The following is a 12794-nucleotide window of genomic DNA, read 5'->3' as shown; positions in this document are numbered from 1 at the left end:
TTGAATTAACAGCTAGACATCAGTTAAGACTGATGACACAGTCCTTGACGTAAAAGAACTTTGTCATTCAAAGTCACTGAAATGTACGTTGTACCAATGATGTGAAATGACCTAAGTTACAATGAAAACAATGTCAAGGCATGTAGAGTACAAACTCAACACATGGAAACTAGACAATATGGCTGCCTCCAAGTGCTAAATTTGCTTTCCTGTGCGTGCATGATACAGCCTTGGGGATTAGTGGGCCAGGGTCGGGTGTTGGAGTATATTTCTATTCTTTCAAGTATCATCATAAATTCCTGACAAACTGTGTTTAAAACCCTTTCCCCAAAATACCACGGACAGGTAAAAAAATCTAAGTTGGCAAAGAGCAGTCAGGAGGGGGGTCACTTCTATTACTTGCCAATATGAACATGCGCCGCCCAATGGGGTGGGTATTTCAGCAACTTGGTCCAAAATAGGGGGGGGGGGGGGGTCAATTCCACTGTAAACCATGGTCTAAAATGGGGTTGAAGTTTGAGTGCCACACAAGAACAAATTTCAACAGTCTGTTCCCATCTCGCTAGCAGGGTTCTGAGCTGCACTCAATAAGCATGGATATCTTTTCTGCGGCAGGGGAACCATTACAGAGACCCCCTGGCTTAAAGTAAATATGGACTTTGTTTTAAAACATTGTCACTGATTTGTCAGAACTCTACATATGGCAGATTTTTGCCCAATAGAAATACCCAACAAAGTGGCTCTACTGCTCCTAGTATTATTCAGGTTAACCATGGCCATATGAAGTTAGTATTGCTTTACAGACAAACAGCGAGGTTTGTTGTGAATTGTAATTTAAAAAAAAACACCACTCAGACTACTGCAGATAACTGATAATTTGCAGAAGCTGGACCAAAATTTGGTGAGAGTGAAAGGCATTTTCTTTCACAAAATTTGTTGGTATTTCCTCATGATTTTTCGGAATCATGGCTTGGCCAGCAACAAAATAGCTCTAAACGCAGTATAAGCTTACAGTGGTAGGCTTTGCCGGGGCAAATACATGCTTTTTCCGTTTTAAAAATGTTGACGCTATGACTGTTGACCTCGGTCAAAGGTCATAAAGGTCTAAAATGGGGTCCTAAAACAACGAGATTTTAGGTCTAAAATGGGCCCTGGGTTTTTATACCTGCGGCCGCACACCCTACCACTTCTCTGAACAAGTACTTCCCCCTCCCCCCGAGAGAGGTACAGCAGTTCTAGCTCTGCGTTATATAACGCCGGAAACACAGCATCATACGCAGGGCCATCATTAATTGTGCGATGTTTCTGTGTAAGTTCACAGTGTAATTTGATTTTGGACGAAGACAATCAGCACTCGCACACAGGCGTTATGTTTACTGGATAGTTTGTATAAGTGTAGTTTATGCTACGTTCCGATGTTCTGTTCCGTAAAAGTCTACGGAACAGAACGTCGGAACAATGGTCGGAACGTAGCTCTGCATATGGCCATATGGCAGGGCTGTGTGTTCGTAGCGGCGCGGCGTTATACGACCTCCCAACACATGTGGTGGGAGGCCATATAACGCCGGTAACACTCGGCCCTGCCATGCAGAGCTACCCAGTAAACAGAACGCCTGTATGCGAGTATGAAATATAACGTCGAGCGACAAGATTGAAATTAATGACTGTTTGAGCTGGTACTCACTCAGTAAACTGCTAGGCCATATGGACATCCGCATATCCGTACAGTGATCGGTGGGTCGCGGTCGCTGGTCTCGACCGTGCCATGTGGAGCGCAATCTCCCATGATGCTAATATGAGACACCCTAACCAGGTGAAACAATTGGACGCGCAGTTTGGGCTGGTAAAATGCATCGGAATTTAGAAAAAGTAATAAAAGTGAGCGCATATATCAAAAAGGACCAAAATAACAGATTAGTATTGGCAATGTTACAAAGTTTAACAACTTTATGCAAATATAGGAATGGAAAAATCCCTGGACTGCGTAAAATTTCAGTTCAATTACAACTACGGGGACCACTTTGAAGTCAGGGACCACTTTGAGGTCTTCACACACGTCTATATCCGAAGGTTTTTGTAGGATATGAGAGAATTTTCTTTCGAGCGACAGTGTGATTTGCCATAATAATATCATAGGGGATACCAAAGTAATATCCCATGTGATATTCAGGTATCATCCCGTGTAATATCCAAGTATCATACCATGTGATATCCAGGTACCATCCGACGTGATCACAGGTATCATCCCATGTGATATCCAGGTATCATTCCCTGTGACATTCATCCACACTCCTGCTACCATGTGATATCCAGGTACCATCCGATGTGATCACAGGTATCATCCCATGTGATATCCAGGTATCATCCCATGTGATATCCAGGTATCATCCCATGTGATATCCAGGTACCATCCGATGTGATATCCAGGTATCATCCCATGTGATATCCAGGTATCATCCCATGTGATATCCAGGTATCATCCCATGTGATATCTAGGTATCATCCCATGTGATATCCAGGTATCATCCCATGTGATATCCAGGTATCATCCCATGTGATATCTAGGTATCATCCCATGTGATATCCAGGTATCATCCCATGTGACATTCATCCGCACTCCTTCTGATAGGAACCAAGTGACTTTTCACATTCAGAAAGCCTCCAATAATTTGAATTGAAAAACGTGTTTACGATGCAGTCATTCATAGTATCTTTGTTTCTACGAAAGGTGATGTTGCGTATCCCGCCATTTCAGCACTGTGAACACAATGACTGTCAGAGTTCGCATTTTGGGACGTACACGCAGCGTCTCTTGAATGAATGAGTCAGTCGTCTCGAAAACTGGTATGAAGGAAGTGGCATCCTACATCGTGTTGGTTGAACTATGACGTAATACTGAACAAAGTCAAAGTTTCGCAAGATTGGCATAGGTATACACTCATTGTATCCTTTGTAAATAAATGAATAAATAATGTGTATTTCTTATTTTGTATAATTAATGCAGCATGCATTCAACTTTCTCAACATTTTCTGCATATTGTTGGACTGACTATTGCTTTGATATTACGCACGCGTAAACTTCAAAACATTGAAGGCTATACACCGCCGTCTTTGTCATATGATAATCATATCCACATATACAACAACGTTCAAAGCAGTGTTCAGAGAATTAACAAGATCAAGATATAGTCAAAAACTGCTCACAAAACTCAAATGTAGTTGTGGTGTTTTCCAAACCTGTCGTAAAGTTGCCCGCTTTACATTGCAAAGTGAGACGAGAACGCGGACCCCACTCCGTGGGTTTCGAAGTTGTTTTGTTTTTAACCTTTGTTTTGGATTATGTAGGTCACCCTGGATTTTTTGACCTTCAGTTTACGAGCTCAATCGGAGTTCATTACCATTCCCTGAACCTACTCGAGTCCTTTGGACTAAATCCGAAGACCGATGAGTCTGAAAAAAGGTCAACTTTAACAACTTGAAGAATTGTTACTCTCCCGATCATTTCAATTGAATGTAAATCTTTTCCGACCCCCAATTTGAAACTGCATTCTAAGAATGACTGAGATGCCGTTCGAATTTGGAGAGAATGTGTATTTTTTCTTTGTTGGGCGAAGTCTTGCGAGAAGTATAACCATAACATAAACAACGCGATGACATAACAGTGGACAATATTGGTGAGTTACAAATAGTTACTATGAAAATGTCACATGTATGAAACTGAATGTCACGTTGATGTACAAAAGTGAACCGACAAATGGTCTGTCAAGGTTTGGAAAATGCATTGTGTCCCAGCCATGTGATAACGTTATATATCTCACGATTTAACAGTATAGCGCAAATGATACCGTCAAGTGCGCACTTCCCAAAAAGTTTTGCACGAGACAGAGGACAGTCGCGTTCAATTACTGATGGCCGATCGCTCATACTTCACGCTTCTGGTCGACGCACCCAGGGCTGACCCAACCGTACCACTGTACCATGCCCTGGTTGAGTGTGGCTGCCTGCCTACAATCTAAGTATTTTAAGTCTCTCTGTCGCTATTCTACTCTCTTAATGTATCCAATTCATCTTGGTAGTGAACAATTTATTGTAATGACGGTTAAAACTTACGAGCCAGAGAGATTAAAACTTCCCTTGGTCTAAGGTGGCAACACGCGCTCTTAAATTGACGCTGTCGTTCGTAGATCGCCGACCAACCAAAACTATACCGCGCTGTCTTTTGCCTTTTCAAATTGAGTCATGTCTGTAAGATAGCCGCGAGAAAAATTGAACCGTGGTACAACAACGCCCCGAGAAAATTGTGCGCCGAAGTGAAAATAATTAACTCTCGTGTTTGCGATGTGTAAAGTGTAGTGTGGTTACACAAAAATTGTCCGGGTGGTAAAAAGTCGTGGTCAGCGAGAAAAAGAAAAGGTGGACGTGCAATTATAGATAAAGGCCGGACTGAATACTGGTCGGCAACTTATTTTATCGCAAGAAGTTGAAAACAGACATCTAGTAACGTATAATACGGATGAAAAAAATGAGATTTTGCCAACGCTGTCGACGGGTTGCCAGGTGCGGATTATTGGGGTCTGGGAATCGGTTTCAGTGAAGTATACACAGAGTTTGCCGAGAGGGGAAGTCTTTCGCAACCAGCCGATTGTAACGAGAAACAGAGGTGAAATGTGCTTGGAAGCGAAAAGACAGACAGAGATAAACCACGCACCGTGACAATGATTGACTATAAGAACTCTGGCCGCCACAGAGAGAGACGCAGGCCGAAAGTATAAAAAATGCCGAGTCGTTACAGACGATGACAAAGACGGGAGAAATGTGTTTACAGTGGTTTCGCTCAATCCGTGTCTTCGCTCATATTTTAATCGAGGCATGCGCCTTTCTGTGGCCTATAATGCAATCCATATTGGGAGACGGAACGTGAAAAGTTGGGGTTAAATAGTGTGTCCTGCCTCGTATATCTCATACTGCGCTCGACAGATAAGCTTTTGAAAGTGAAAATTTACGACGTCTTCGACAAGGTCGGAAAACCACAAAAAAATTGTCGGCGAGCAAACGACAACTTGTGGCCTCCCCTACGGGGTTTTAATCACATCACTCCCTGGCTGTAAATTATTCTGGAGAAGTGGGCGATAAATCAAAAGGCAGCCTTGGACAAGCTGAACTTTGTGACGAAACTTTTTTAGAGTTCCCTAAATCCGCCATAATCCCGGTCTGAGTCGTACTGAATCAAAGGCCGAATCTATCAATATGGAATGAAAATAACCTCTCTTTTTAGAAACATAAGACTTCATTGTCGGTTAAAGCTGTAGGTCATCGTTGGTCTCGGTGTATTTGAAACCGATTCAGATTAGGAATGACGAAAACCGGTCCAGTCAAAGAATATCATTAAAGTGACTATGAACCGCTTGCTCGAGTTAAAAACCCATGAACGAGCTTTCATTTGACGAGTGAATTTTGAAATGTTAGAAAGGTCAGGGTGCGAGGAATTTTCCTTCCGAGCTATAGCTATAGTATAGGAATGAAATTATCAAATCCGAATTGAATGGTAATTAGTTACTCAATATGGTTGACAACGAATGCCCGGCGCAAATGGCGCACATTTAGGGGCAGGACTATGCATTATCCTTTCTGGGGCAGGATAGCTTATCTGAAATGAAAAAAGGCGCGACTTTGAAGAATTATGTAAAAGTTGAGCTTAATAATGCAGTCAGGTCAAAATAAAGCCATACCTTTCCGCTTAAACTAGTTAGACCGGTCGACAACTGTGATCTCGTATACTTCAACTCGTGAATATAGTGAAAGTCATCTCAATCGACTTTGGACAAGTTTATGATAAGTTCCACGTGACAGTAATTTGTGTATGTATGTATAATGCTTTCCCTTAATGTTACCAACACCGAACACAAAAAGTGACGTCATAGTTCATGATGATGAACAGTGGCATCGTCATTTCGTGCACACTACTACTTTGCATATCGTTTCATGAACCAGTTACATTGGCAGGTCAAAAACTTTAAGTTTTCATCAGTTGTAAGATCTTTCGCAATCTGTCCTTAAAGTTTAACAAAACAACTAAAAAAACAAACAAAACAAACGACTAAAAATCAGAGATGCTTCCTTTAATTTGCTCCCGAGTATGTAGTTGTAATTGCACAACTCGGTCCTAAGGAAACTTGTAAAACCATATGAGTCGAGCGACTATGATTTTACCATAAACGGTAGTGTCTTGGGTTATACCATGTGACACTACAGCGTGTGATATAACCATAGACACTACTGTCTATGGTAAAACCACAGACACCAGTGTATGGTATAACCATAGGCGGTAGTGTCCATGGTTATACAAAAGGCACTACTGTGTCTATGGTATAACCACAGACAGCAGTGTCTAAGTATAACCATAAACAGTAGTGTCCATGGTCTAACCATAGACACTACTGTCCATGATATTACTTACAATTTGTCTAACCTGCCAAGACACTGGCCAAGTAGCACAGACGAATGCTGCAGAATTTTGCGTCACTGTAAACACGGCACAAGCGGCTGTCGGCAGTCTAGAAATGGGAGAGGCACTTGTCTGCTACTATTCAAACACTTGTAAGATGTGTAAAATCGGTTTTTTGTCGGGGAAAATCACTAATTTGTAGTGGATCTAGAAGCTATGCATGTTTGAATTAAAGGCTACCATTTATTTGCCACCTCTGTTCAAGTACTGGCACCATTGAAATTTGCAATTGTAGGGGATGGAAGTCTATAAAACTGTCTTCAGTTTGTAGAGATTTCGTCTTTTTTGCTCACGTGTTCACACACGTGAGCATATGTCGCAGCGATGTCTGTCTGTCTGTCTGTCTGTCTGTCTGTCTGTCTGTCTATCTGTCTGTCTGTGTGCTCGATATCTCAAAAACGGCTCATCAGATCAGAATCAAATCTGGTACATAGATTCAGTTTGCAAATGGCAAGAAATGATTAGTTTTTGGTGGGTGTGGCTTGCTTACTTTTGCTCATTTGCATAATTAATGATTTTAGAAAAAACGGATATATATTGACAACGACTGCACACAATTTGATGAGATTTGCTACAAATGTTGATCACACCAAGATATATCAGCTGTGAAAGATATTAAGGGGTGACATAAAAGATAATGGATAATTTGAATATTTAATGAACTTTTGAAATTAGGGATATATATCTCATTTGACTTGATCAAAATTGACAAAACTTGGTATGTATATTGAAGATACTATGATTTAACATTATTGAAAGTCATTAAACATTTTTACTTCATCAAACTCTTAATTTGCATATTTAATGAACTTTTGAAATTAGGGATATTTGAATTGACTGGACAAAAAATTGATGAAACTTGCTATGTATATTAAAGATACTATGATATAACATTTTTGAAAGTCATTAATTTCTACATAGACAAATTAAGTGATTCTCTATGTATGAATAATATAGGATGTCATATATCGGGCAAATGCATCAACAATTTATTTTATGCTAATGATATTGTTTTAATTTGCCCTTCTGTAAAAAGCTTGAACAGTGTTTTAAAAACCTGTAGTCACTATGCCAGGTCACATGACATTCTTTTTAATGCAAGTAAATCAAAGTGTCTTTGTGTTCTGCCTAATTGTTGCAATATAACTAAAATTCCTCATGTCTATCTTGACGATGTATCCCTCACATTTGTAAGAAGCCATTCATACCTTGGAGTTGTTCTCAACTATTTGGCCAATGATGGTGATGACATCAGACGGCAAATGAAAACTTTTTATGCCAGTGCTAATTCTTTAATTCGTAATTTCTACAATTGTTCATTCGCCGTAAAAGTCTATCTGTTTAAGGCACATTGTTCTGCAATGTACTGTGCTCACTTGTGGAGTGTTTTTAATATGAAAAGTATTAATGAAACACGAGTTTCTTAAAACAATGCTTTTAGAATTTTGTTTGGCATAAGACGGCGTATAAGCATCTCTCAAACTTTTGTAAACAACTGTATTATGACTTTTGACAGCAAACAACGCACCACTCGATCGAGATTTTATTGTAGGTTGAATGAAAGTGACAATATTCTGATTAAATCAGTTTTATCTTTTGATGTATTTAGAAAAAGTGTTTTTTGTAGAAGAGTTATCAATGACTGTTTTTAAGACGTTAATAGAATTCTTATTTTAACATGTATATTGTACCTTTTTGTTCTGTTTTGTTGTTTCAGTCTAGTGGACATTTCATGAGCTTGTTCTCGACATAAAGACTATTATTATTATTATTATTATTATTATTATTATTATTATTATTATTATTATTATTATTGTACTTGGGCCTCAGCCCAAGTACATTTGTTTTCATTCCGTGGGAAAAAACTGTAAGGTATAACCATTTCTGGCTGAGACCAGGGAGGGCAAAATGTATTGGCTTCATCTTTCTTGGCATAATAAATGGCGTAATGATGTTAACTGAATGGAAGTGCTGCTCTCAGCCAGTCTTGAATAAGTGAGATGTGAATATAAATGCTTCTCTATCTGAGTTTTGGCCACAAAATCTTCTGAATATAATCAAAATGTGCATCGAAATGCAACAATTAATGCACCCTGCGTTTCCTAGGCGATGGCACGACCCTGCTACACCCACTGGACGAGCCAAAGTGGGAGGGGTAATTTCGGTTTGGTCGAACAGGAGGGCTCGAGACCAGAATTTAACATTTAAACTTGAAACATGTTTAATCACTGACAAGATGTGGATTAGTGTTAATCAAAGAGAAAGTTTGAAAAGGAAAGGTTTTATATCCCGGACACAATGAAAAACATTACGACTGGAAACTGTACCCCGGTTGAGAATAGTAATGCCCACAGCGATGGAGAACACTTATCCTTGAGCTGAGAAAACCAGACCATCATTTCGAAATAGAGCTGCAGATTCGAGAAGCTCGTTAAAAATAGCTAGGTACACCCCAAAGGGGTGGTTTCGCGTCTTGAGGGCAAATTTCGCCTCCTTCATTTAGAAATCGTACGTTTGTTTTTCCAGGGGAACACATCATTTGACACAAAATTTGCATGAAAAGGGGTCGCCAGTAAGCACGTGGTCAAATCTGGCATAAGAAACAATATGAAATGTTGGGTAAAGCCAGTCCAAAATAAACTGATTTGAACTTTTGTGTTTTGTAATTTATACCACTGCAGTAACATGACTTTTTTTTGACAACATCACACAATGTAATACGTTTTGAAACTGAATACTCCGACGTATTCTGTGTTCCCCTTTGCTAAAAAATACGGTATGCCGATTACCATGTAAGGAGATGATGACGTCAAGACAGATTTGTAGTGCGTTTGGTCTTGGATGGTGCACGAAGTTTTGTCGAGGTAGCTTGTGTATTTATTTCCTAAATGGGAGATATTAGGGTCGATCTAAAAGAAGCCGAAAAATGTTATGATACTCTAAGCGAGCTGAACTCCAATGCGAATGGTTGGATAATTTGGAGGATGTCTAGACTGATCTCGTCTCATTAAGATTATTTGGCGGTCAGTATTGAATTTCAACTGCGTCACAAGTTTGCGTCGAACGGTCAACGAACGATATTTTAGAAATCTGGAGACATGGCACATCGCAGTTTTATTTTAGTATTTTATATTTTACAAAAGATGTAAGAAGCAATGATTTTGTTGAAAATTCTGAAAAAATATAGGAAGATTTGATCGCGAACACATTTCACTTGGGGGTCAACTAGCCCTGCGTACGATGCTGTGTATTCCGCTACAGCTAACCGCCCGCACACCACAGCCCTGCAAAGACCCGTACGTTGGGTCGGTGACTTCAAATCCATTTTGGGACTTGACGTAAAAAGCCAAATTACTGCCGAAATTCAGCGTTCTTGGGCCCAAGTCGTATCCCAGCCTACCTCAGCTACTCGATCGCTTCCAAAAATGACAGTCTTTTATTCACTTCTCGTAAATAACCGTCGATGTCGGCAACTCTCTCGCTGGCCCTGCGTACGATGCTGTGTGTTAGCTGTAGCACATAGCATCGTACGCAGGGCTAGGGTCAACATGGGGTCGCAGCCATGTTGCCTCAAAACTTATTTCTGTCTGCACTCAAAACTCAAAAATGTCGCATATGAACCTGAAAAATCGATGTAATTTTGTCAAACTTCGGCGAAATTTCAGCCTATAGACAAAATTTCATCTAGGTAAGGTAAATTTACTGAAATTTGATCGACAAATAATCCTGAGCTTGAACGTGACAGCTCGCCTTCTCCGGGAAGTCATGCATCCGGCCAGCTGCCCATATGGCCGGGTGCATGAGATTGTTTTCAAGCGACGGCGGCAGACCGTACGGGGCTCTGGATATGAACCTACCGCCGGTGTAGCTGTAATAACTGTTGCGTTGTTTTTAATCACCACGGACGAAGTCCGAGGTCCGTGCGTCCGTTCACGCCTAGTACCCAACCCATACAGATGCACGTCGATTTGTTTCACAATGCTTTCAAATTTGGCCGTGTTAGAGGACTTTTTAGTTTACACCTCCATAGACTCCCATGTATAAGGCAGTTCTCCATAGATTCGCATGTATGATGCCAAGAAAAATAAAAATTTAGTTTCTCATCGTATTCATATTGCCTAAAGGATGCAGTGACACAGTTTTTTTGTCCCCACGGATAAAGTCCAGGGGGCTTATAGATTGGCTCATATCCGTCCGTGAGTCCATCAGTGAGTCCATCGGTTCACGCAGATATCTCAGACATTTTGACAAAATATCATGTGACCTTGGTGACCTTTGACCTCAAATATACATTATTGTCCATAACTCAGTAACCACAAGTGCTAAACCTTTCATATTTGGTATGATGGGACACCTTATGACGCCACATATTGTACCCATTAATTATGTGCATATCTAATTATGAGCGAGCCAATAGAGCAAGAGGTCTGATTTCTGGTATATAGGGATAAGTTAACAATATAATTTGTTTGACAAAACTTCACGTGACCTCATGACTGACCTCAATATACATATTTGACCTCAAATATACATATTTGTCCACAACTCAGTAACCACAAGTGCTACACCCTTCATATTGGTATGAAAGGACACCTTATGACACCATATATTGTACCTCATTAATTATGTGCATATCTTATTTTGAGCGAGCCAATAGAGCTAGAGGTCTGATTTTTGGTATATAGGAATAACTTAGCAATACAATTATTATGACAAAATGTGACGTGACCTCAATGACCTTTGACCTCAAATATATATATTTGTCCACAACTCAGTAACCACAAGTGCTACATCCTTCATATTTGGTATGATAAGACACCTTATGACACCACATATTGTACCTCATTAATTATGCGCATATATAATTTTGAGCGCGCCAATAGAGCTAGAGGTCTGATTTTTGGTATATAGGAATAACTTAGCAATACAATTATTTTGACAAAATGTCACGTGACCTCGATGACCTTTGACCTCAAATATATATATTGTCCACAACTCAGTAACCACAAGTGCTACACCCTTCATAAATGGTATGATGGGACACCTTATGACACCACATATTGTACCTCATTAATTATGCGCATATCTAATTCTGAGCAAGCCAATAGAGCTGGATGTCCGATTTTTGGTATATAGGGATAACTATAGGTAGAAATCTAAATATGCCCATCTAAATATTAGACATCTACCATCGAGAACAAAAGAAATTTGCTGTAATTTGAATATTTAAGGAGTTTAAGCAATTCCCGCTATAAATAAAGAACCCCTGCCTCAACTCCACAAAAGTTGCTAGACATATTTTGCCGTTGTCATGCCATTGCTTCGTTTAATAACCAGTTAATCAAATGCCTCATTGACAGGAGGAAATTCAAGACCATATTTGAATAGTAGTATATATTGTCCTCAAAATTACTCTATCACGGCCCAAGTACTCATTGCCTTCAGCAATACTGCCTTGTTATTAATTATTATTATTATCATTAAGCATTTTTACTTCAGCCAAATACTTATTTGCATATTTAATAAACTTTCCTAATTAGATATATATATATATCTGAATTGACTTGACCAAAGTTGATGAAACTTGCTATGTACATTAAAGATACTATGATATAACATTATTGAAAATCATTAAGCAGTTTTACTTCAGCCAATTCCTTATTTACATCTTTAATGAATTTCACTAATTAGGGATATATATCTGAGTTGACTCGACCGAAGTTGATGAATCTTGCTACATATTATATTGAAGATACTATAAAACAACATTATCGAAAGTCATTAAACTTTTTTACTTCAGCCAATTCCTAATTAGGGATATTTATCTGTATTGACTAGACCAAATTTGACGAAACTTGCTATGTACATTAAAGATACTATGATACAACATTGAAAGTCATTAAGCATTTTTACTTTAGCCAATTCCTTATTTGCAAATTTAATGAACTTTCCTAATTAAGGATATTTATCTGTCTTGACTAGACCAAAGTTGACGAATTGCTTTGTACATTAAAGATACTATGATGCGACATTATTGAAAGTCATTTAACATTTTTACTTCAGCCAATTCCTTATTTGCATATTTAATGAGAATATTTCAGTCAATTCCTAATTTGCATATTTTAATGAACTTTCCTGATTGGGGATATATATACTTTGATTTAGAATTAATCTGTGGTGAATATTATTCATTATGTTGATCACAACACTTTCAATGAAGTTGCAAACATGTGGCAAAGGTTCCAATTTACACATAACTGCAATATATAATGAAACACAGCTGCCTTTT

Source organism: Ptychodera flava, chromosome 22 (genome assembly GCF_041260155.1).
Source record: "Ptychodera flava strain L36383 chromosome 22, AS_Pfla_20210202, whole genome shotgun sequence".
Classification (NCBI taxonomy): domain Eukaryota; kingdom Metazoa; phylum Hemichordata; class Enteropneusta; family Ptychoderidae; genus Ptychodera; species Ptychodera flava.
This window is presented reverse-complemented; position numbering follows the sequence as displayed.